This window comes from Mixophyes fleayi, chromosome 9 (assembly GCF_038048845.1).
Source record: "Mixophyes fleayi isolate aMixFle1 chromosome 9, aMixFle1.hap1, whole genome shotgun sequence".
Classification (NCBI taxonomy): Eukaryota; Metazoa; Chordata; class Amphibia; order Anura; family Limnodynastidae; genus Mixophyes; species Mixophyes fleayi.
In genome coordinates, this window is record NC_134410.1 from 106589095 (window position 1) to 106617019 (window position 27925).

Sequence of the window (27925 nt, forward strand, 5' to 3'; positions counted from 1 at the left end):
TTGATGAGTAATAAAACCTCAAACTTGCAAAACAAACTTCAGTGTTGACCTAACTCTAAACCTTGGAGGTAAGAACAAAAGGGAATAGAGGGAGGTAAAGAAAGAAGGAACAGAAATGGGTTGGGAATGTCAAAATATTCCACCATGCTCCTGAGTCGCTTATATTGGGAGAACCATTGTTGACTTGAGAAACACCCGTGATATTATTGTACAAAGGCCCTATTAAAAAGCACTCAATGTTTCCCACAATCAGATCCCCTTAAATCTACAAAGTACAGAAAAGAGTACACCATTTTGAGAGGGTAAATGCTATATACCACCTTAACTAGCATCATCTGAGATGGGGTATATTTACTAAACTACAGTTTTGAAAAAGTGGAGATTTTGCCTATAGCAAGCAATCAGATTCTAGTTGTCATTTATTTAGTACACTCTACAAAATGACAGCTAGAATCTGATTTGTTGCTATAGGCAACATCTCTACTCTTTCAAACCCAAACTTTAGTAAATATACCTCCAAATGTTTACAATATCTGAGAATCAGTCTCTAGTGGACAATTTGAGATCATACAAGTCCATATAGATGTGTAATCTGCCTCACCTTTCCCTCAGAAACAACCATTCCCATTATCAAATTGTTTTTCTTTCTCTTGTTCATGTTTTTAAACGGGTTTATGAAAGAGCAGTTATTTTGTTGTAAATTAAAACCAATGCTTCATTTGTTAATTTGCATACAATTTACAATTTGCTTCACTTTCTTGGGTATAAAAATGGTGTTAGATTTTAGAATATGTTGTTCTTTAACACCATTTTAAACTGTGAATTTACTCTCTGTCTGCAGTATGGCACTTTTATGGTACAGACGAGATCAGTAAAATTTAAAAGCAATTATGTTGTAAATTAATATTTTAAGGAATAAATACAGCTGCAACGATGGTCAGATCAATCTGCTGAGTGGTTGGGGTAAGACTGGGAACACGTAAGGTCAAATTTTTCTTTCTGAAAATGTTTGCGTAATGAAGAACAATTTTGAACCTTTGGCTCATCTTTATTTTATGGCAAGCTCATCATTCAGAGTATTTATCTCATAATGTCTATACTTATTATTGTATATGCCAAAAAGGTAGCTTGCTATTATGTTTATCAGTATGTCTGCATGTTTCATGGGGCAGTCGTCTTATCTGTACTTCTCTGTCAGGAGATGGAATGTGAAATGAATAATATATAATAATGCAGTCCCACCGGCGGCACCAATGGTAGTTCCGCCACTGGCAAGATATATAAGCATATAATGGTGAATTAATTAAAATTAATTATTTGAAGTAGAAGTAATAATTGCCTGCAACTGCAGAACAGCAAACTTATCAATATTAGGAAAATCCCTTGGGTGTGAAACTGTTGTAAACATGAACTAGGTAATACAGGTTGGATTTCTGCACAGCTAGAGGGCACTGCCTGCCACAAGCTGGCACTACCATTATGACAACCTTGGCAGGCGTTACACTTTCGGCTGCTGTTCTTCAATGTCAATGTTACTCTGGGGGTGTGGCACTTGGCTATAATGTCACAACCCAGAGGAGCAGATGATAAGGTAAGAAGCAGCAGAGGTGGGGGCTTCGTTTTCGAGAGTGAGTGGGTGCCCCTCCACCCCCCAGAACTTGCGCTGGTCCTGCCTACCTCTTTATTCCTCTTTTATCACCTTCCCACTTATCAGTGCCCTAGACCAGTTATATTTGTGGGTGTTCCCCTAATACATATATACCTGTAAAACTATTTTGCCAAAGAACACGTTTGTAATAATGGATCATCAGAGCACCATACTTATAATGCTGGGTACATAGGTATTTCTGGTGCCCCATGTGAGTTGGTGCCAGATGGGTGGAGATTAGCTGAGAATGGGGCGGGGCTTGTGTATGGGACCCCCGGCACAACATTTGTAAAAGGTAACTGTGACAAAAAACCTAGCTCTTGTCCTATATCTGGTCAGAAGGGACATCGAACAAGTGAACAGTGCCATTTGGAGTACATTTATAAATGATTTTGGGCATGGGTTGTCCATTAATTTGTTGCAGCTGTCAAGTAGCTCTCCTTATGATGCTCTGCATTACAGGCAAAAAATATTTCTGAGTCAAGGCCACTAATAGCAATCTTGTGCCTTGTCGTGGCCTCTTCTACGGATCCCCCTTGTGATGCACATGGCGGGGCTTCATGCGTAGCCCAGGGAATGTGATTGTGAGGACCCACTCAGGCTGTGTACACAACTCTGGCAATATCTGGTTCCGTGTGCGCAGCCAAGGGGGGGGGGATTCCTTAAATTAAAAGGCTGGATATCAGTTATGCACTTAATAGATCGCTGCAATAACACTTTTTGTGTGCCAGAGCCCCTGACCTATTCCCCCGAGGGTAAGGGATGGACAAGTGTGGTGTAAGTACATACCACATAGCCAGTGTTAAAATTCACTTTACTATGCACTAATAGTAATGGTTTGAAATAAGAGAAAAAGGTGACGTATTTAAATGTAGATTCCTCATTTATCTCCTAGAATAACAATGTTTACAATTAGGTATTATATCCCGAGCTTAAACTGTATCCTAGGATGTTCTCGCTTCTGCAAGCTGACGCCCTACACTGCTATATTTTAGTATGAGATATGGGATCTTGTCATATTACAAAGGCTCCAACAGGTTAATCAAACTGCTGACATAATTACTCATTTGTTGTATTTGATATGTTGCTCTAAACCATGTCTCTTGAGTTGTCATAACAGCAGTGTGACAAGCTCCATCTTCAGGCTCTTCCAGACAATGTTCCTAACAACCTATTACATATTTATTTATAAGAGGTTGTGCTCTGAAGCAGTAAGGTGCAAGGTTCAATGGGCTAACATGAGTAAGTGTCCCCTTATATAATATAAATAAATATACATTTTATTTACTTGTTTATATCAGTGATTTATGCTTTTACATGAAGTTGTCACTGTTTTCCAGGACATTAATTAAAGGTAATTTTTACATATTTAAAGACTTGGTAGATTTTTTTGTCCATGATAATTTCCCTGTTGTTACGTGTGATACACAAGGGCATCAGTGCCGATTACAATCATTTTCCATGTCAGTAATGTGATGATGTGACTCCGTTTTTTAAGCGCACATGTGCAGGTGAAACTGAGCCTACTTTATCGTCACTTTGCAGTCAGCGAATTTAATCATATATAAAAGAGCATAGTATATGTCTGTGTCTGATCTCTATATTAATCAAAGTACATCCAAATTCTCTAATACTGACCCATTACAGAGCAATACTTCCCCTCTTCCGTATACTCGATAGAGTTTTTTCAGTCCCTCTTCTTAATCTCTATACATTTAAAATTTAAACTACCCATTGTCAGGTGCTGTCCTCAGTTACCTACTTCTTTGTGGGGACGAATGTCCTCTCCTCTTGCCGGACCACTGCATCTGTTTCCTGGCAAAGGGACACGATCCCCAGACTCTTCCTCTGACCTTTTGCTGTTCCTGACTATTCCTGCTGGTATCTGATTTGTCTCCATTGATTTCCTGGCTCTGACCTCTGCTGTTCCTGACTACCCTCTTGGATTTCGATTTGGATCCAGCTTAATACTATCATCATCATCATTTATTTATATAGCGCCAACATATTTCGTAGCGCTTTACAATTGGGGACAAACACAGTAAGCTAATAAACAAACTGGGTAAAACAAACGAAGATGTGAGAAGACCATGCTCGCATTCTTACAACTTGACCTCGGCTTGTCTGACCATTCTCCTCACCTGCTGCTTCTCCAGAGGCTGACATTGAGTGCTGCCACCTGTACATTCCATGCAGCTAAGCCCATACCTCCTTGCAATGGTACCTGGTGAACACCGGGGGCCTGTTAGATGCCGCACCTCTTTGCTCAGTTACGCCAACTACTGGTAAGCGCTGCCATCAATTCCATTGTGAATGAGACAACAACATTCTGTAACATTGTGCATATACGGAGGAGCTCATAGCTTAAATGATGCTATGCAGGATATAATCACCATTATCATCATTATTATTATCATTGGTTCATAAGGTGCCACAAAATCCAGCAGGGCCGTATTTTTGGGAAATATAGCAAAGTACAGACAGAGAGGATCAACAGGCAATGTACAAAACATGCGAATAAAAAAAAAAATACAGGACATTCAAAAAGCATAAGTGCGAGAATAGCAAGAAATTAGGGATAATAATGTTCATGAGACGTAGCAGGAAAAGTATTTAACAAACAAGTGTAATCTAGAACATGCAAGAGGCATGATATTAGGGCACACAGGTGATCAAGGTGGAAACAAACGAAAAGACAGGAGGAAAGAGTTCCCTGCTCCTAAGAGCTTACAATCTTTCCCGCACAGATGGTGGTCTTCTTTGAAGTAAATGCAGGATTCTTTTAGGGCTTCCTGAATTTCTTTTTTTAAAGACTGACAATTATTTCTTGGTTTGAAGCGGAATAGACTTCATGTAGAAACACCGTAATTCTTTATCGTGCATAATTAAAGCAGAAATATTACTTCAATAGCATCAGCCTGCTCATTTTGTACTGTACTGATAAATTTGAATTTTATGCACGTACAGTGGCTGATTTATTACTCAAATCTTCCTCGTAAAAATGTTAAAATGTTTTAACCTGTTTGGTGCCAGCGATTTGTTTAATGTGCCGTCTAGAGCTGTGAAGATTGAAGTTATTTCACTTAAACAGATTGATATTTGATGAATAATACAGTGAGCACGTACCTCCCTTTCCACCAAAATTGGATTGGCTTGCGGTACAAGATGGCAGCATTATGTGAAAGTGAAAGTTTGTATTGGCCTATAAGTACGGGGTATGTCTATAAGTGCAGTGGCGCACGCAGGGGGGGTTTCTGGTTCTCCAGAAACCCCTCCCCTCCGGGAACCAACGATACTGTACAGCAGCCGCGGCGCTGTCAAAGAAGCGCCCGCGGCAGTGCTGTATTGTAGTATAATACAGCACTGCCGCGGATGCTTCATGACAGCGCCGCGGCTGCTGTAGAATTCAGCCTCGCTGAAATTGAGCTGCTGCGCATGCGCAGCAGCTCTCTCTCGCTCTATTTTTTTTTTCCCGGGGGGAAACCCCCCTTCTAAACCCTGCGTTCGCCCCTGAAGTGCGCCTATTTTTTTTGTGGAGCGAGATTATTCAAATTATATAAAAGGGTAGAGAGGATGCATTTGTAGGGTTGTTCCTTGATTTAATTTCTAAAAAGGAAAACAAACTTGATTGTTGCACCAGGTAAGAGCTGTTGTAAATTGGCTCTTATCAGTTTTAGTAGTGAGAAGCACTTTTCTAAGTCCCAATATCCCTTTACTCTAATGCTTACTTTATGCCACCAATAAGGCTAATCTAAGCAGTATTTTAGGAGGAAACTGAAAAGTTTTATTCACACTTGCCAACCTTTGAAAAGTTAATTCCGGGAGAGGGGGGCGCGGTTGGAGGGCAGGAGGGGCGGGACGTGGTCAATCTCGTCATTTTGGCCTCGCCCCCCGTGACAAAATGCCATTTTTGCTGCAGGGCCAAACTGATGAGGTTCACCGCGAATCGCGTCATTTTGACGAGCAAGTTGCCATATGCGGGATACTTGCCTGCTCTCCCGGGAGTCCGGGAGACCTACCCGAATTTCGGGAGTCTCTCGGACATTCCGGGAGAGTTGGTACAATTATTACTAGTAATGGGTCTAACATTTGTGGAATAACCAGTTCCCTTTCGTGCAATCATTTCTCATTTTCTTGCATATTATGCAGCATTTTGAAAATGATTTCCCAAGTAAGTTAAGTATGAGCTTATTTACCAAGATTTTACCCTATAGAATGTAGAAACTTTCATCATCCTCAGCCGTAGTAAAGAGGCACTAATTCACTTTGTCACGCAAAACGAACGTATTGTGCATTTTTTTAAAAACAAGGAGCACGGTGGCTAAGTGGTTAGCACTTCTGCCTCACAGCACTGGGGTCATGAGTTCAATTCCCGATCATGGCCTTATCTGTGTAGAGTTTGTATGTTCTCCCCGTGTTTGCGTGGGTTTCCTCCGGGTGCTCCGGTTTCCTCCCACACTCCAAAAACATACTAGAAAGTTAATTGGCTGCTGTCAAAATTGACCCTAGTCTCTCTCTCTCTCTCTCTCTCTCTCTCTGTCTGTGTGTGTGTTAGAGAATTTAGACTGTAAGCTCCAATGGGGCAGGGACTGATGTGAATAAGTTCTCTGTACAGCGCTGCGGAATCAGTGGTGCTATATAAATAAATGATGATGATGATAAATGATGATGAAGGAGCGGATGTAACGATATGTCTGTTGTTGAATACGGGTTTAGGTGCGCTCTGCTGTAACAGACAATACACTGTAGGATATGTACGATATGGGGAATATAATATCTCACAAGAACGCACAGAAGAACTAAAAAAAAAACAATAAACTAATGTTAATGTCAATAAAAAAACATAGAAAAACAGGTTTTTTTTTATCTCCCCCGCACCCCATAAAATACATTTATTAGGATGTATACTGTACATAAAATGCATTTTTACAGTTGCTCCTGATATGTTCTAGCGTACATATAAGACCATCATCACTAGTAGTCGGCACTTACACCTGACATGTAGCTGGTGCAAGTGATACAACAGTAAAACACGTACCTTTGAGATGCCCAATGCTTGAATTGGACATAATATACTTGCTTTTGTCCAACAATGGTAAGCAACAACATGTCTATACAGATTTCGTATTATTGTGGTATATACATCATACTTGCCTACTTTTGCAGGCAGCTTTCCAGGAGGGGGTCCATAGAGGGGGCGTGGCCACCGTTAGGCACCGCCCCTGTCAAACTCAGGCAATTTTAGCCAATCGCAGCATGGGGTGGGGCCACAATGACGCGTTTAGCCCCGCCCCCTGCCATCTTTACCAACGCCGAAATCTGGATCCGGGATTTTTGCCTGCTCTCTCGGGAGTCCGGGAGAACTCCTAAAAATTCTGGAGTCTCCCGGACATTCCGGGAGAGTAGGCAACTGTGATATACATATACATAGGCAGTTACCTTGCCAAAGTCACTGGATTCTAACTAAGAGGAGGTATTATCTAGCCCTACTTCTTACAAAGCTGTAGATTTTCAGATTTTGGCAAATATTTTCACCACTTCATTCATTTAAAGAGCTGTAAGTTGAGGATATTTGGAGGCATTCCCAATTTGGCGAGAAACAATATAATTTCATAGAAAGGACAGATTTTATACCCTCTTTTAAAGGTGGTAATAATCAAACCTTAGCTGTTACTTGCAATGGCATGATTTTTGTGCCTATCTAGGCACATTTCATAGTTGAAGGGCATTATGGGTCTGTTTCATCAAGTTGTCTTATGACTTTGAGCGTATCACTCAGATAATCACTGCGCATGCCCAGAACAGGGAATATCGGCAGTAAACACAGCCCTGTCTGCTGCGTGTTCGTGCACAAAGAACACTTTCTTCAGCCAACAATTTCGGGGAGTGAATGGGGCGGAGAAGGAGCATTTTGTACAATTGGGGAGTGCCAAACTCAAGCACACGCAGCCAAGCCTGAATCAAGCTCTAAACGATACTTGTTTAAAGTTACTTGTTCTTCTGCCGTATCTCTTGCTTCAGCTACAGGGCTTGTCTAAGTAGTGATGACAGTCTGGTATTCATGCTATAACATGTGTTTGCAATTAGGAGCCACTGTAAAAGTTTACTTTAATGTTTAGTATACATTAAGATAAACCTAATAAATGTATTTCATCTTGTGTAGTAGAGCACAGCAGACCTTCACCCGAATTCAACTGAACACGTCTATTGAGATCTGTGACTTGATGAATTCGGTTGCGTGCAAAGCCGAAATATGTGCGTTTAAAACTAAACACTGTTTGCGTTCAGTATGTGTGACTCAGGCTCTATATGTGCACATAAACTAATTTTAATAAAAAAATCTAAATGTAAAGTTGTGACATTTGGAATAAAAGGAACCCCAATGTCTAGATGTTTAAATGACACACAAGTGAGAAGTATTTAAAAGGAATGTAAACTATTTAGGTGGTGGTCCATATGTGATAGCAAGCACTACTTTGAGGCAGTGGCGGATCCAGGGGGGGCGATCGAGGCATTCGCCCCCTAGCAGCAAAAAGCTAGGTCCCAACCGCCGATCAAAACGGGAGGGGCGGGGCTAAGCACAAGCAGGGGGCGGGGCTAAATGTGGGCCAGCCAATCAGAGTGGTCCCAGCCGGCGATCACAACGGGAGGGGGCGGGGCCAATCGCGGGCGGAAGGCGGGGTTTAACGCGGGGCAGCCAATCAGAGCAAAGGAGTGGCGTGATTATGCAAAATCGCCCCCCCTAAACATAAAGTCTAGATCCGCCCCTGCTTTGAGGTGACAGTTTTATATTTGCCAAGATTTTGGCTATGAGCTAAATATTCCCCTAATAACACATAAAGTTGTACACACGAATGCCAAAAATTGGAAGAAATGAGGGATACAGTGTATCAGTGTGACAATAATTACAGATGGTGAGATCTATATATATTCTTTGCAATGTAGCATAATGCTATAGACATTCACTACTATGTAGAGCTGTCATCTCATTTAATATCATATGAATCCTGACATTGCTTCAGATTCACTCCATCCAGTTCTGACACCTTGAAATGACACTTGTAATTAGAGATGTTCACTGACTCCCGTGTTCTGGTTTTGGTTTTGGATCTGGATTAACTTCGTGTTTTGGTTTTGGCAAAACCGCCCTTGCGTGTTTTGGTTTTGGTTTTTGGATACCGATTTTGTTCTAAAACCCTATTTGTTTTTTCTAAAATCACATATTTTGGCTTTTTTCCCCAGCTACATTATTAGTAACCTCAATAACACTAATTTCAAGTCATTTTGCAGTCAATTTTGACCACCTCACAGGTCACAATATTACTTTCATACACTTTCAAACAAAGACTGCAGATTTAGAGGACCAAGCCTGCCAGACCTATTATTTGTATTTCAGCATTGACAATTAGCAATGGGGCAATGGAGCTCTCCTCTTTGTATGTTACCTATATAACACAGTACAATGTGACTGCAGATTTAGAAGACCAAGCCTGCCAGACCTATTATTTCTATTTCAGCAATGACAATTAGCAATGGAGCAATGGAGCTGTAGACTTTGAAGAACACTGCTACCCCTCCTATTTCTTTTCTACCTATGACGCTGCCCAACTGCACTAGAGACTGCCAAGAACTGTGCTACCCCTTCTGTGTCCCTCTGTGAAATGGCGCTGGATCGCCGTGGAGGGCGGTACTTATAGAATCCAAAGCTCGCGAGATCCGACGACTTAACGATGACGTTTTGCCTCATTTTCAATTCTGAGGGTGCACGAAAGCTTTAAATAAACAGAACTTCTTGTCTTATAGATAACATGTTAGGAGATCATCATTTTACCAATGCATATGCTAATAATGCTCTTTAACACCTTGATGACTAAGACAACTACCTGAAATGTCTCCTCCTTGAGCGGGTCTTGAATATATAAAGTCTTTACAATCTAGATGAACAGGATAAGTAAGAGTAGATGTTGTCACAATACTCGGAGCCCCTCTGTGGAAGTAATACTCCCAGTGACTACTTAAACCATGCTGCTCCATTAGACCCAGGTAAGGACCACGGACCCAGATCCCTTGGGTAAAATTTTGTTGGTGAGATACACATTTAGGTGGATAGCCAATATAAGTTCAATGCTTTTTTATTTAACAACCAACTTACAGCAATCACCACATTACAGGACTATGTAAAACACATATTAACAACAAGTTAACCCGTGCATGATACTCATGCATTCTAGTCAAATCAAGCTACTTAAGGTGTAAGGCCTCCTCAGGGGAAGAGCGTTACTTCCCGACGCAAGCGCCCTTTTTTAACGTGGTTTTGTCCACATGTCACCACCTCATCATTCTTCTCCATCACCTCATCCTTCATCTTCATCGCCACATCCTTCATCAAGCTACTTAAGGTGTTAAAAACTCCCCACTGTCACCCCCGGCAACCACCAACCACTCCCAACTGTCACTTCTCCTTCAAGAAATATATAGGTAAGTGTATAACTCTGCCCAGCAGGTGGCGCTGCAGCTTGGTTGGTTTTTTTTCCACACACGCCACTAGGCATTTATATAGTAGATCCTGGACCTAGTGGCACACAAGAGGGATATACATATAACATATGGCATAGAACAATAGAAGAGACTTTACCGGTGACTGGAGATGTGAGCTGTGGCAGCTCAGCCCAGATGTAACTTCGTTTTGACTCCTGATCAACATTTTGAGTTCTCTTTCCTAGCAGTCCTGGCCTGTAGGAATCGCTAGTCATATATGCAACAACCTCCTTTTATTCTCTTATACATCTTATACTTCTCCAGGTTCCCACACTATGACCATCTGGGTGTGAAAATTCCCTGGATCTAGATATTATTGGTAAATGTTATCACTTCGGAATTGGTTCAGAAGGATGTGCCCCTTTTGGTACCCTGCTGCTAATGAATCCTTCAAGTCTGGTAGTGGACTCTCTTAGACAACGATGGGTCAATCTTTAAAACAATATCTTGACAGTACCTGTGGATGGGGAGGGATTGGTTTCCTCACCCAGTTTAATCTGTTATTGTAAAATTAGCCCTTGGAAGCCCTTCTTTAACTATCTCACATATCATAGTGACTTTTCACATAGTCACTGGATTGAGCAACATATTTAGGGACAACGTAAATGAATACCTAATATTTTATATTGACTGCCTCTATATACAGGTTCAAACAACCATAATTACGCTATAATACCCTTTTACACTATTAGGTATTAAGAATATCAGAGATTGTATCCTTGAATATCGACCAGAGGGGGTTCCTGGTGGACCTAACCTATATTGACAGTGTCTGGTACCCACATGTCATCACAGATGTCTTTAATAGTTTTGATGCACTTAGAACCCAAAAGAAAACAGAGTCTAGCAATTATAGGCTTGAGAATATTCTATATCAAACCCTGTTTTCTATTTAAACAAATGAGAACACTATTTCAAGTGATTGTGCCTAGGTAGCTGTATATAAAGACTAGAGTACGGTAATAAAACAATGCAAAATCACCATCTTCCTTTGAGTTCAACCTGCAGACTTTTTGTTTCTATAACAGAGCTTTAATTTTGGAGTATTTGACATATTGCTTGTTTGAAACTGTGACTTGCAACATAATAATTTGTTATAAATCTGCTGTAGAACACTACATATTCCAGCGGATACTGTATATGTTACTGCCCTCTGAGATTTAAGCTGTTCCTGATTATAATTGAAAATATTTAAGTGTTTCTGTATACTCAGAGAATGGGTATATTTTCAGTGAGGATCTTTTCATTTCACTGGTGCACAGCAGCCCTCTGTAAAAAAAAAAGAAAAAAAATCATTGACGTTGCATTTGGGATGTTCAAACCTAATTATATTTCTCAAAGTTTTATAACTCAAGTGACAGATGTTGAAAAAAGCAATTACCTCTCTGTTGTCATTTAGAATAAGACAATATGCAAACATGTAATTCACACAGTGGCAGAGATATCATTATGGTTTGTTTAAGTATGAAGAGCCAACTTACAATGTACTAGAAAAAATATACTTGTATTATTACCTTTAATTTAATGGCAAGTGCATGATCCAATGATCTTCAGCGTATGAATTTATTTATAATGTCACAACTGAATGGAGTACAGAATCAACAATGCTATATAATTACAGCAGGCGTCCTATTATTATAGTTGGAAGCATAAGCTTTGATGACTTACAAAACAGCAGACTTATGATCCTCGGGCAAAAGAGCTGACAATCTATGTTAAAGTGGTTAGTAAGGTAGGTAGGTAGGAATTCTTGTCCTATAGAATGGAATTCCACACATGAATCATCAAGAAAATTAGAATGCTTTGCTCTGTGTGAAGTTTGTATGTTCTCCCTGTGTTTGCGTGGGTTTCCTCCGGGTGCTCCGGTTTCCTCCCACACTCCAAAAACATACTAGTAGGTTAATTGGCTGCTATTAAATTGCCCTTAGTCTATCAAGGTCTGTGTGTGTGTGTGTGTTAAGGGATTTAGATTGTAAGCTCCAATGGGGCATGGACTGATGTGAATGAGTTCTCTGTACAGCGCTGAAGAATTAGTGGCGCTATATAAATAGATGATGATGATGATGATCCTCACTGTTAACTAATAAAGTAAATGTTGTAAACACATTTTAAAATGATTAATTAGTACAAGACATGCTATATTTATTGTTAAGCAAATACCCTACTCACATCCAGCTACTAATTCCCCAATTGCCACATCCTAGCCTTACAATTCCTCCACATAGTTATTGGTATACTATTGCGCTAGGCTTGTGTAGGTGTTGGTGTGTATGCGCTACTAACACGCGTTCCTCCACCTAGTAGAACTGGAAATTGAAAAGGGAAAGTGCAGGTAATTTGAATTGTATGGTAATAAATACGGGATGCAGGGGTAAATGTATGGTTAACAGATGTTGTGTGCTGTATGTAAGTGTTCGACCAGATTTTGTGTTGTTTTGTTTTTTTTGTATGTTTTTCATGTGTTCTAGCAAACTTATGTTTTGAGGTCAACCTCAATTTCATTTATTTCCAAATATATCTTTATTATATCTAGCATTGTCCACTAATATTTTTAATTATTCTTTATCCTCCATTCTCTATTTTTATTGATTGTATTGTTTCTATTATATAAATTTTATATATATATATATATATATATATATATATATATATATATATATTTAATAGATTTATCATTCTCATTGTTTATCACCTAACCTATTATATCCCTATTTATTTTTTCAATCCTCTTTATCCTCCACCTTATCCTCTAGTTGTGTTTATTTTTACTTTACCTGTATATTATCCCTATTTACATTTCCAATCCTACTTCCATTTGCACGCTTACTCATCCATACATTTCTATATCTATCTCCATCACCCACATTCATTGCATTTACTACCAAATTTATTTCTACCTTCATATCCATTCATCTATCTATCTGCCCCATCTCCATTGACTACTCTACTGTGAATCTTTCTTTCCATCCATCTCCTGGAACTTCCACCTACAGTCTTAACTATGCCACATCTATACTACCACCCACTTCGGTTTTTATTTCACCCCCATCTCCATCTGTTAACCATACTTCACCATGCATCCCATATTTATTACTATACAATTCAAACTACCTGCACTTTCACCTCTGCTCCTCTCCCTCTTCTATCTTATTCCTACCCCAAATTTGACTCTATCTATATACACATCCCTATAGTTACTTGCACCACCAATCACAGCTCCATCCTTTTTATACACTTCTCCTTTCGTCCCAATTCCCACTCCTATGATACCTAAGTTTCACCCCTAACCTTAATCACTCCTACACCGCCACAACCTGCACATTCATCCAAAACACTTCATACTCTCCACTTTACCTACACCTACATTTCGGCTAAAACTATACCATCAATTCGCTCTCTACCCTTGTTGCCTTTCCCATAACATACCATTTCTCTTCTGACCCTTTCACACAGACTTGCAACTCCAGTTTTTGACTCTCTAACCCTTTCCATTATCTCCTGCATCCTAAACCAAACATCCATCTGGGACAACCACCTCAGCTCAACGTCACAAACACCATCCAGTTCCATGGACCTGGACCACATCACAACCACCACACCTCACGGACAAAAGCCACGAATCCAGTCAGCACTCCACGGCTACAGAAAGATAAGTAATTCCTCCACATCCCTACTTTTCTTCTCATATGCTCACCTCATTTTCAATACCACATTTCCACTTGTGGAGTTGTGGTGGATATTTGACCCACCAGAAAGAACTAATGAGGTTCTTCCACTGGCCGACTCTTCTCTAAGTAATAGAAGACCATGATGCCAGGCATTGATCTTATTTTATTGCTCAAAAATGCTCTACATGTAGAATCAGGTAGACCAGTAGGATCCACAATTATGAAATGGAGAGTAAGTGAAGATTTTTTTCAGTGAAATTTTAGTAAAACCTTAGTTTATCCTACTTCTATCTTCATAATGATCTTCTTTTCTTTTGTCCTATAGTAATGCAATATATTCCAATAGTTAAAAGGAAACCCTGTGAGACAATAAGTAACTTGATCCTACTGGACCAGTGACAGAATTAATGAAAAGGGGCATTTCCTTGTGAAAGAACTGCCATGATTGGCTAGACACACATAGACCCCAAGTGGGCTGTAAATGAACTTCACTATTTCAATCAAAATCTGGGCATTAGTTGTGCACAGGGCTGCCATTAGGGATGTAATGGTTGAAAGGGGCCCCTAAAGACTAGGGAGCCCTCCTGCCCCACCACTGCACTAGATTTGGCAGGATCTGCGGAGGTACAGATTTGTACATTTTTAAAGCAGAGGATATAACCAGGAAAAGTGGAAAGAGAAGAATAAGTCTGTTTAAGGCTCTTACTGTAATGGAGGGTAGAGACTGAGTTATTCATTTAATGGTGAGGTGGGAGATATTAATTTATTAGTAGGGACAATTTATTTAAAGGGTCATGGTGTTGCCTATTCATGTAAAGTGCGATGATGGGACTGTTATTAAATGCTGGGTTGAGGTGGTGGGCTATTAATTGAATGTGGGGCTGAGGTTGGGGAGGAGGGCTATTTATCAAATGTGAATACTAATTATTTAATGCTGGGGTAGTATGGGGGAAAATTGGTTTAATTATTAAATGTGAAAGCCATTAATTTAAAGTTGGGCTATTTAAGGGGAGGTAGGTAAACACTATAAAATGTAATGGCAGTACATGTTGGGAGTAATAGGTCTATTTATTAGCTCTGAATGCTATTAATTTAATGTTGGGGCTGGTTGGGCGAAATAGGTCTGTTTATTAAATGTAAATGATATTAATTTTATAATGGTTTGGTTATGTGGAGGTAGGTCTAATTTATAAATGTGGTTGCTATTGATTTAACATCAGTGCTGGCTGCGGAAAGGGAGGCCTAGAAATAGAGATGCTCACTGACCCCCGTGTTTTGGTTTTGGCTTTGGATTTGGATTACCGTAGTGTTTTGGTTTTGGTTTTGCCAAACCGCCATTGCGTGTTTTGGTTTTGGTTTTGTTTGGTTTTGTTTTGCTATTTTGTTTAAAAATCAATGTTTTTGGTCATAAAATAACAGAATTTAGTGCTCCACCTGTTTCTTGGATAAGTAAGGTAAATCTAAAGCTAATAAATTAGGAAGAAAACTTTGCTTTAATCCCTGGTAGGCCGTCCTTAATTCTGCACACAAACCTGATTGTCTTCCTCTTCATCTTAGCCTATTGGCAATGCAGCCATCGTCTTTGGTTATATAGTTAAATATATAAAGAAATGGACAAAGGCAGTTTGGTTTCTGTCTCTCTAGGCCCCCCTCCACTTGTAGAAAATACTAAAAAAATTCAGCCGTTATAGACTGTACAATATAAATTGAAATGGTCAAAGGCAGTTTGGTTTCAGTCTCTATAGCTCCCCCCTGCCCTCCACTTGTAGTTGAATAGAAAAAAAGCAGCCTGCATAGACTGAACAATATACAAAATAAATGGACCAAGGTAGTTTTGTGGCTGTCTATGCCACCCCCTACGCCCTCCACTTGTAGTTGAATAGAAAAAAAGCAGCCTGCATAGACTGTAGAGTTAGAATATAAAAAGAAATGGAGAAAGGCAGTTTGGTATCTGTCTGCATCAGACCCCCTCTCCACTAGGAGTAAAATAGAAAACTATTCAGCCATTATAGACTCTAGAATATAAATAAAAATTGAGAAAGGCAATTTGGTATCTGTCTGCATCATAATCATCAACATCATCATTAGTGCCCTCGTCGCCTACACAAATCTCCTCCTCATCCTCTTCTAATTCCAAAGTGGCATCCTCAATTGGTGTATCACCGGCTACACTCGGGCTGTTCAGGCACACATCAGCAGAACTGCTGAAAGGGCCCTTCTTTATGGGTACACTGTCACTAACAGAATGCTTACGATTAGACATACCACTGGTGGATGGACTCTCCACAGGGATTGGTGTCATTTCTGATTCAGAGCATACATTATCCTCTAATGCCTTACTGTTTTCTTGCAGCTTGGCTTTGACACGTAACAGTAGTTGTGCACCACTTTTAGACTTCAAATTATTTGGTCTTGCTTGGTGACCGTACAAGAAGAAGGCTCGGTAACATTTTTGGATCTGCCACTAATAGAGAAAGGCGAAGGCCTCATTCTCTCTTTGCCACTGCGTGTGTAGAATGGCATATTGGGAATTTTCTTGGAGTGCTAAATATTATTTTTTTAGACTGCTGACAAATAGGACTTTTGACAGCCAGAAACATTAATGCAAAATAATGGGGAACATCCCAAAAGCACTTGGAGTGCCAGAAATTGAACAAAAACCCTCCTCTATCCTCCTCTTACTGCTGTAAAAACTGGTATTAAGATTAGAATGGTATTGAATAGAAACAATAAGGTGTCCAATTACTGCTCTTTCCCTGCGCTGATATAGCCAGTGTGACCTAACCCTGCTTTCTCCCTCTGTCAAATGGCAATGGATTACTGTGGATGCTGGTCTTTATGCTTTTCAAATCTCGCGAGAACCGAGCTCAGAAATATGAATACGTCACAATGACGTTTTGCCTCGATTTCGATTCCGAATGGGCGGGAGAGTACCGAGCGTGCTCGGCTCGGTACTCAGATCGTCTGAATTCGGATCTCGGGGAACCGAGCCCGCCCATCTCTACCTAGAAGCTTCACTCATGGCTAGACTTTCATATATCAATTACTTATCCTTTTTTCAAAATTAGGCCCCAACATTCCAGGATTCAGACAAGCAGCAATGGAGCTTAAGACACGAGCATCAGCATGTAGTGAAAGCTGCAAGAACAGGTAAGAGAGAACTGCACCGTCTGTCAACTGTCCTGATTCTGATGGGGCAGTGCCAAATTTGGGTGACTATCCCGCTATTGACTGCAAGCATATTTGAGAGATATCTCCTGCTGCAAACTGCTCTGCTTGTGAAGGGGGAGCTGTTAGGTGCACGCAACATTGCCCGTGTATTTTAAGCAGATGGGACAGGGTTGGCATGTGGAAGGATTTTTGGTTGAGTGATGTGGGTGTGCTAAAGTTATTTTCGGAGGGGGTAGGGAGGCCCTGTTTCAATTGTACTGGGCTCAACAATTTCTGATGACAGCTCAGGTTGTGCGCATGCGCTGTGTGACATATTTCCATTAGGCACATTTTTACATGTGACAAATGGACTTACATTCAACTCTAAATCATGTCCTATGTGCTGCGATCATGATGCCAGAAATTGAATGATTGGGTCCCTGACTATTAGGATACCAAGGACATTAGGGCAGGAGCCCAAAGGGAAGTCCTGGTATCTACGAGGTTCTGGATCACACAGGAAACAGAGAGAGAGAGAGAGATGATGCAACTGTATCTTTATTAGAGATCTCACAGACAACTGTAATCAATAGCAACTATATCTGACAAATTCTTGAAAATTCTAGCACAATACTTAATACAGTCTATCCTTTGAATGGTCAAAGTTGCATACAGACTTTCCCTGGCCAAGCTGTACAACTGGCTAGGTATCAGCAGTCCAACAATAAGTTATGGTCCAGGACTTAAAATACCAATGCAACATTCCACACAATCCAGGTGATGTCTAGCTAACAGCAGGGTAAGGTTTCCTGTCCAGTCCATGCTGTCACACTGTCATTGATAGATGGGGCTTTTGGTGTCTTAGTTCTCAGAAGATACCATTCAAAAGGACAGGTCAGAAAAGAACAGGCTGCAGCTTCACTGGTTTACAACAATGAACAGTATTATCAAAGTTTATTAACCACTTATACCAACAGAGCAGAGCATTTACAAAGAACAGTAGCATATTTTTAAGAATCACCGCTGCAAACCTTGCCGACCACATTTTTTGTGCAATCTTGCAGTACACAATTAATGAAGTAAAATAGCCCGTGAGGATTAAAGGCACATCTTGCCACCTTTCATTTGAAGGTGGTCAGAAGAGTATTCTCTGATAAGACAAGGAACACATGGCTAAAACGGCCTAATTTATTCTCTTTGCTTGTGGCGTAAGGCTTTACCACAGTGGCAGACAAGTAACTGCAGTGTAATGAAGTAATACCTCAATACCATCAATATGCAATGTTAGTCAACATGTCACAAACTAAATCTTGTTTCAACAATATCAGCAAATGCAAACATAAACCACTACAACACATAGGTCACTGAATAAATATATCTCACTTTAAAGTTAGGCACTGTGCTTCAGTGAAATGTGTTTCGCTGGATAAATACTTTTGAGAGATAACCGGTTGCTAACAAGTTAATTAGACCGTTATACTAAACTCTGCTGCTGCAGATTATCTAGATAAATTAATCATGATAGACTTTGAGTGCAATTATACAACACTTATCACACAAAATCAGTAAAGATGCAACAAGGAATAATCCAGTTTGTTCAGGTTAGATGCTTTAGAAGAAATGACTGTAAACTAGGGTCACTTAAACAGAGCCTAAGAGGGTAAAATGTAATCCACAGTTTTAAGCGAAGTTTCAGCTAACACATAAAGCTCATTTACTTGTAAAAGATGAAATCAGTAATCGATCTCTCCCAGCAACTGTAGTTTTAAACAACTTGCAATTGTCTCCTCAGCAACCATTTTGCATATTTTCACAATAGAATCAAACTTCTGATGTAATATAGGCAAATGATTTCTCTCTTTGGCCTTTGCATACTGCCTCAGCTTGCAGATAACTTTAAATACAGCAGATTTGGCTGGCATAAACTCTCCCTTCAGACAGCAGCACAAACTCTCAGTAGCAATATTACAGTCTCGGTCAGAGGTTTTAATAACACAGTTTGATGTCTCACTTGTTTCACTGAAATAACTTGAACATATCAAAGCAAAATAAACCATAAACTTATCTGTTTTACATATGAGTCCTGCTGACATCTTATGGGCAGTGGCACACTAGGTCTTTCCTTGTGCTCCAAAGATGCTTCCTTCTAGGCTGGCTTTTATATCTGGCTTTTACATACCTTAGCTGAAAACATCCCTCAAGACCACAGTTCAGCAAGAGCATCATCATCATCATCTATTTATGTAGCGCCACTAATTCCGGAGCGCTGTACAGAGAACTCATTCACATCAGTCCCTGCCCCATTGGAGCTTACAATCTAAATCCCCTAACATACATACACAGACTGACTAAGGGTAATTTAATAGCAGCCAATTAACCTACCAGTATGATTTTTGGAGTGTGAGAGGAAACCGGAGCACCCGGAGGAAACCCACGCAAACACGAGGAGAGCATACAAACTCCACACAGATAAGGACATGGTCTGGAAATTGAACTCTTGACCTCAGTGCTGTGAGGCAGAAGTGCTAACCACTAAGCCACTGCATTCAATGGTTTCTTGTGGGAAGATCATCCACTATCCCAGCCGACAGTCACACATTACAATTCACTGCAAAACATCCACTAGCCTCCAGCTGTCAGATTTGGACTCCTCTCTTTTTCCCTCAAGACTCTCCTGGATCCTTCTGGTACACTATGGCACAAAAATGCCTGGTTTTCGTTGTGCTTTTTGTAATTTATTGCAGTGTCTAACTGTCTCTGCATGCTTCTAGTGCAGTCTGGGGCTCTAGTGAGCAGACTGGGTTTTTTCTTTACAGTTCGTCCACCCCAAAATGGACGAGGCAAATTTGCAATGAACTTCCCAGAGGAAGCCTGGGAGATTTTGTTTTCTGAATGAATGCATGCAGTAATATACCTGTTATTTGCAGGGTATTACAGAGGCATATGAGGTTATGGGCCCAGTTTAATAAAATTATTGTCTTTGCAACTAATAGTATCATTTTTGTTTTATGAACTCCATTTATATTTTTTCACAAACAACAATAACAATTGCCAGTTTCAAAGCTGATAGCAAACATAGAGGTAAATAAACTATCCTTAGGATGTGTAAAAGGTACAAAAAATAAGACACAGAATAGCAGAGTAAATGATATATCACAAGTCCGTGCAGATGATCGGCTATGGTAGAGAGGGTATAGTCAAAGTATAACGGTTATGGAGGGGCTTCAAATGGGAGGCGGTAGGATAGGAAAAGGGAGGAAATCAAGGCAATTTCTTAATATTTTATTGTAGGAGCCGTTGAGCCACTCATGTGCTCAGGTGATAGTGACCCAGAGTGGTTACTTATTGCTTTGCCTGTCCAGCCTGCTCTAGGGTGAGATGCGCTGTACAAGTATCCATGCCATACTTCATAAGTAGGCTCTCCCATACAACAGCATGGGGAAGCCTTCACCATGGAGAGCCGCCTAGGTTATTGCCACTTAATATATATATCTACTATATAAATGCCTAGTGGCGTGTGTGAAAAAAAAAAAAAACAAGCTGCAGCGCCACCTGCTGGGCAGAGTTATACACTGACCTATATATTTCTTGAAGGAGAAGTGACAGTTGGGAGTGGTTGGTGGTTGCCGGGGGTGACAGTGGGGAGTTTTTAACACCTTAAGTAGCTTGATGAAGGATGTGGAGATGAAAATGAAGGATGAGGTGATGGAGAAAAATGATGAGGTGGTGACATGTGGACAAAACCACGTTAAAAAAGGGCGCTTGCGTCGGGAAGTAAAGCTCTGCCCCTGAGGAGGCCAAATGCATGACAAGAACCTTTTTAACACCTTAAGTAGCTTGATTTGACTAGAATGCATGAGTATCATGCACAGGTTAACTTGTGTATATATATATATATATATATATATATATATATATATATATATATATATATATATATATCAGTGGCAGCAAAATGGCATTCCAACTATAGTTTTCTGTCACACACCCTCAAGACCCCTCTCGCTCCCATTAATCCACTGTGCCAGGTGGGTTATATACACACAGAGGTCAAAGTGGACAGGTATGCAAGCTTGAAAAAGAGACCAGATAGCTTTCGAAGTGTTGCTGTTACACATGGAATACAGACTTCCATTCTTCATTGCTTTGCAAGTCTCAAGTGTCATTTTATATATATATATATATATATATATATATATATATATATATATATATAAAGTTGCACCTTATAATCAAAGTTACCTACTCTCCCGGGAAGAGCAGGGCAACCTCTCGGTTCCTGGCCCCTTCATTAGTTAAGTAGCGAGGCGGGGATGTGACTCACGCATCTTTGTGGAAAAATGGCGCAATTCTCCTCCCCCTCGCCCCCACACATAAGGGGCCTGATTCATTAAGAAAAGTAAAGCAATAAAAGGGAGCACATTTGGTCCTGGACAAAACCATGTTACAATGCAAGGGGTGCAAATTAGTTTGTTATTTTGCACATATGGACAATACTGGCTGTTTTTTCATGTAGCACACAGATATTTGATAGCTTTATTTTTAGCACAATTTAGTTGATCTAGGGCATGCCCTATCACAACTAAAAATCTGTTCCCACATTTTAAATTTACCTCCCCCTCCAATGCCATTATGGTTTTGTCCAGGTGCAAAGTTACTCCTTTTCTTTGCTTTCCTTTCCTTAATGAATTAGGCCCAAGGTCAGCTGACTCCTTGACATGCCTTTTCCTAGTTAACTGGTGTAAGTGCAATTACTATATTCATAAAAGTGTTAAACATCACTTGATCTATCAAGTGCTTTCTATATTCTCAGTGCATTCCATTGTTACATACACATATTTTGTAACTTTATCACTGTTTTTATGCCTAAAATAAAATCAGCTAGGTTTCCTGAGTATAGCCAACAACTTAATATGTATTTCCTTCCGAAACTAAATACTTAATACATTATTTTGAACTAACTGCTTGTAAAACAGGACTACTCTGTAATTATTTTGGATTACAGGTGCCTTGACAAAATTATGGAGACCCAAAAGGTGCCTCAAACTCAGAAAGTTTGGGAACCACTGACTTAAGACATGCAAATTTATTGCACAGAACTACTGAAAATACCAGTGGTAATATATAAACAATTTTCACACCACCGGCACTATCACATTGTAGAGTATGTGATGAACACAGCTCTCTACAACTAAATTATAAAACTGACAACACTGTTTCACTGAGTGGGATATGCATACTGATCGCCAAGTCTGAATAACCCGATTACTACTGAGATCACAGAAATGTCCGTGGCATCATGCGAACCATAGCAGTGAAATGTAATTACATTCAATTCCTCTGCTGTCCAGCCCTTCTCACAGTGCCTCCGACCCCCCGGTGACAGGAGATTGCTATCGTCACGAGCCGTCGAACCCCAGAATGGCCAGAAATTCAATTCCTCACTTGGATGCCCCCACGGGTACACCTCTGCCCCATAAGGAGTGTTCCTTCATTATATTCTGGGGGCTGGCTGCTGCCTGGGCTCCTGTCTTGTCTGTTTAATGGCAGCACTCCGAAGGAACAGGCCTGTCACTCACACACGGCAAACTGTATTACCGGTCTCAGCTCATTTCATTTACAGAGAAGAGGGAGGATCGGGGGCTGCAGTGCATGGAACATCTCACACAACATTTCTGCAGTACCGCTTTCTACCCTCCTATGATGTGCTCTGTACTTCTACGGAACAAGCAATTAATTGCTTTATTTTGCACAAAGGTTCTAAACTTTGGGCCATGCGTCCCGAAATATAACTACTGCACGTTTTACAGCAAGTGTATTGTTTTGTTCTGCTCAGAGAAGCAAAACATAGAATTCTGGACCAATAGCTTGAAATTAGTTCAGAAACCGCTTTTTATAACAATTATGTAATTACAGACATCACAGGCACTCATGCAAAGATATAGTCTAGTTTGACCAACATAATTTAGCAGGAAGCACATAATAGAGGTTAATTCAGGGTAAAAGAAACATTACAGTATAGCCCAGAGTCATTTGTACATACACTGATTTTGACAAGCAGAGCAGAGGGCATACTTTAATAATATATGAACTGCAGATTTGATAACCAGGTATAGGCTCCCCCTAAAACTTTAAGGGGCATGTGCAGACCCTGATGTAAGAGCCCAGGTCCTTAGTCTTAAGCATAATGCTCCAAATAAATTTTAAAATTAAACTTGTTTTATTTCTTCAATTTGTATCACCGTCCAGTATGTGAGTGTAACACCACTGGGACATGTAAAAAGGTAGTGGCAGGACCATTATATTTAAATATCCGCTCCAGGGTGTGGAGAAAGAGCTCATGGGGAAAGGAGAAGGAACCCCCTCCTGTTGGTGAGATGCTCCCCTGTACTCCCCTTTTATTTAGTTCCCATCCATTAAAATTAAGGAAAGGAGATTTTGCCTCTAGCTGTGAAGATTTGAGTTCCAAGAGGGGGTGTGGTAAGTGCAGGGTATCTGTGTAAATTAAAGGTCATACCCAATGTACACCCGCACTTTCACACTTTAGGCTTGTATATGTGTGTTTAACGTACCCCATAGTTTACCTTTTATATTTTGAGATTTGTATTATATTCTGACACTGTTATTATTTATTCTTATATGTTGCCAAGTGGGTTCTGTGTATTATTGGGAGGGTCCCGGACACATGTTTGCAGAGTGGTTGCAGTACCATGTCCCACCAGGAGACAGGAAGTCCCGATCAGCTGGCAGAGAGATTTTGGGGAAAAGTAATAAAAGGGGGATGATTTGGGGAAAAGTAATGGGAGGGAGAGGTTGGGAGTCACCTAGCTCTTATCCAGACCCTAAATGGGGCCCCATTGTAGGCTAATGAGATAAAGGACATTGAGTGTGGTAAACCTGCCTGACATTTAAATAATACTGTATTTTATAGTGTTTGTGTCATTGCACAATAAGTCTACCATTATACTTTCTAACTGTTGTTGTCAGAGTGACTTAGAACCCTTAAAAGGTACCCGGTACAATCACATGACACATAAGTAACATCAGGGTGGTCAGGCAGCGAGGTTCAGAACTAAAACCGGTATCCTCGCAGAGGGGCTACGGTACCCCATTACAGTGAGAAGAGTCACGGATATGTTTGAGATATGTGGTGAGAACGCAAGAGGTGCAGCCAAGCCAGGTGTTGTCAGCCTGACTGGTTAAGAAGTCGAGTGTCATTGTCACTCACTGGACCGTGAGTGCCTCTTCTCCCGTTATTAGGAACCGTAGCTGCCCGCCATCCTGATGGTCTGTGCATGCGCAGCCTCTATGAACCCTTCAGACCTGTTGCTTTTAGTTAATTGGCTGATCAGGCAACACTCCCTATTTAAAGCACCTGTGGTCATTACCTCGTTGCCTGATCTTGGAGTCTCATTCCCTGTGAGTCTCTGAAGGTGTTCCTGTGTTTCTCCTCGTGTCTTCAGCTCCAGCTGATTCCTCGCTATTGCATTGCCGGTTTCCAGACCGCTTCAACTCTCCTGTGTTTCATCGTGTCTTCAATTCCTGCTGACCTCCGCAAGAATCATCATTGCTCCACTCGTGTCAAGTTCTCTGCCTGTGTGCTACACAGACACGGATTACCGTTACCACTCTCCTGTGGCCTCTACTCGTGTCGGCGTTCAGCCGCTCAGCTATCCCTGTGTTTCTCTCGTGACAGCCTGCTCAACTGAATCACGGTATTCTTACCTTCTATTGACTTTACCAATTTATTGCATATCCGCTTGGACTGTGTTCTGCTCATCTACGGAGTCCTCTATCTCACGAAGTTATAGATGCTATTGACTTTGCCTCATTTGACCTGGATCTCAGTAGTGACTTTGTATCTCTCAAGCAGCGCTTGTCATTTGCTATTGTATTATATATACCATTTGGAATCAAGTTCCTTGTGCTCTCCGTGTTACCTTCGATGTTCCACTCATCTACACTAGTGCCTATCCTCACCTATACCTGATACAACTTGCTGAACGCAGACCACTGACTCACAGTTCCCTATTGGCACCAGTTACAAGTTTCCTCACTATAAGCAGTGGTACAACTTGCTATACACAGACCACTGACTTCCCTGTTACCTACTTGCACCTGGAACCAGTCCCATCACTACAAGCAGTGGTACAACTTGCTGTACGCAGACCACTGACTTCACTACCTCCTATCTATCCCTGGACATTCCTCTCACTATAGCAGTGGTACAACTTGCTGTACGCAGACCACTGACTTTCCTCACATCTTCACGTCCATCAAGATCCTCGTGTTCATATTGTTTAATCCATAACCAGTTGCTGCTAGTCATAGACTTTCCTTTAGCATCCTCTCACCATCTGCTGATTCTCCTGTTCCGCTAGTCACCCTGCTATCAGAGGACCACTGTGTGTACACACTACTCTGGCAAGACTACATCTGGTGATATCCCGGGCAAAGACTCCTAGTGCCCGTGACAGTCATGAGCGTGGATATACTGTAGGCTTAGAGTGACATCCAGAAGCTTGGTGCATCAACTGAGTCCACTCATGATGTCTCAAATTTAATTTAATGTTAGCAAGAAAGGGACTGAAGAGAAAACATGTAATAATGGTGATTGTTTATTCCATCAGAAAGAGATGGTCTGGAGCTTAATAATTTATCATCAGGAAATTACACTGTACTGCCGTGCCTTCATCTGCACTCAGTATATGTTTCCATGGTTATAAAATCTGCATGTGCAGGGGCACCTGTGTGTATGCAGCACCCACTGAATCCTCAGGTGAACAGGACTGAGCTAGACCTGGGTAACAAGCTCCAGAGAATGTCAAGAGGTAGGTATCCCAGGATATGCACTCACACCAGCCCACTAACTAACAAGGGCTTTAAAACAATAGGCAGCAGATAGACATACTTAAAGAAGATGTAATTGTATATAGTGTAAAGCAATGTATTGCGACCCCAGTGCGTGGCAACATTAGTAGCGTCGGATCAGGGGACAAAGGACTCTTTTCCTTCTACAGTCACTACTGAGTCTATGGTCTCAGTACAGTCAGGAAGGTATTACAGATCATGGACCTTGACTGGAGTACCAGTGACAGCCTAGTCTCTGTGGCCCCTAGTACGGTGTTACCTGAGACAATATTTTCACCTTGCCTCATGGGAGGAATGGCTCTGATTTCAAGTAGGCAATGAGTGACATTCTTAGCAATACCCAGCTGATCATCGAATCAGATCTGGGGGTATATTTACTAAACTTGCGGGTTTGAAAAAGGTGGAGTTATTGCCTGCAGCAACCAATCAGATTCTAGCTGTCATTTTGTAGAATGTACTAAATAAATAACAACTATAATCTGATTGGTTGCTATAGGCAACATCTCCACATTTTCAAACCCACAGTTTAGTAAATAAACCCCCCAGTGATAAATTCTTGACCTTTAGATTAGGGATGTGCACCGGCGACTTTTGAGGTCTCGTGTTTTGTGTTTTGGATCCGGATTTTCGTTATTTTTGAGGTTCGGATTTGTCTCGCAAAACACTTGACGAAAGGTCTCGGTTCGGACTTAAGGTTTTGGATTCGGATTTCTTTTGAAAAAAACATAAAAAGTTTAAAAATCAAGTTTTTGGGCTTATTTTCACTCCTAGGCTATTATTAACCTCAATAACAAGCATTTCCACTAATTTACAGTGTATTCTGAACACCTCACAATATAGTTATTAGTCCAAAACGTTGCAACAAGGTATCTTTCTGGACTGCGTAGAGGAGTGGGTCACCACAATATATATTAAAAACCCTGAACTTTTATGATTCGCACCAATAAATGTACCTGGACTGCGTAGAGGAGTGGGTCACCACAATATATATTAAAAACCCTGAACTTTTATGATTCGCACCAATAAATGTACCTGGACTGCGTAGAGGAGTGGGTCACCACAATATCTTAAAAACCCCGAACTTTTATGAATCGCACCAATAAATGTACCTGGACTGCGTAGAGGAGTGGGTCACCACAATATCTTAAAAACCCTGAACTTTTATGAATCGCACCAATAAATGTACCTGGACTGCGTAGAGGAGTGGGTCACCACAATATCTTAAAAACCCCGAACTTTTATGAATCGCACCAATAATTGTACCTGGACTGCGTAGAGGAGTGGGTCACCACAATATATTAAAAACCCTGAACTTTTATGATTCGCACCAATAAATGTACCTGGACTGCGTAGAGGAGTGGGTCACCACAATATATATTAAAAACCCTGAACTTTTATGATTCGCACCAATAAATGTACCTGGACTGCGTAGAGGAGTGGGTCACCACAATATCTTAAAAACCCTGAACTTTTATGATTCGCACCAATAAATGTACCTGGACTGCGTAGAGGAGTGGGTCACCACAATATCTTAAAAACCCTGAACTTTTATGAATCGCACCAATAAATGTACCTGGACTGCGTAGAGGAGTGGGTCACCACAATATCTTAAAAACCCCGAACTTTTATGAATCGCACCAATAATTGTACCTGGACTGCGTAGAGGAGTGGGTCACCACAATATATTAAAAACCCTGAACTTTTATGATTTGCACCAATAAATGTACCTGGACTGCGTAGAGGAGTGGGTCACCACAATATATATTAAAAACCCTGAACTTTTATGATTCGCACCAATAATTGTACCTGGACTGCGTAGAGGAGTGGGTCACCACAATATATTAAAAACCCTGAACTTTTATGATTCGCACCAATAAATGTACCTGGACTGCATAGAGGAGTGGGTCACCACAATATCTTAAAAACCCTGAACTTTTATGATTCGCACCAATAAATGTACCTGGACTGCGTAGAGGAGTGGGTCACCACAATATATATTAAAAACCCTGAACTTTTATGATTCGCACCAATAAATGTACCTGGACTGCGT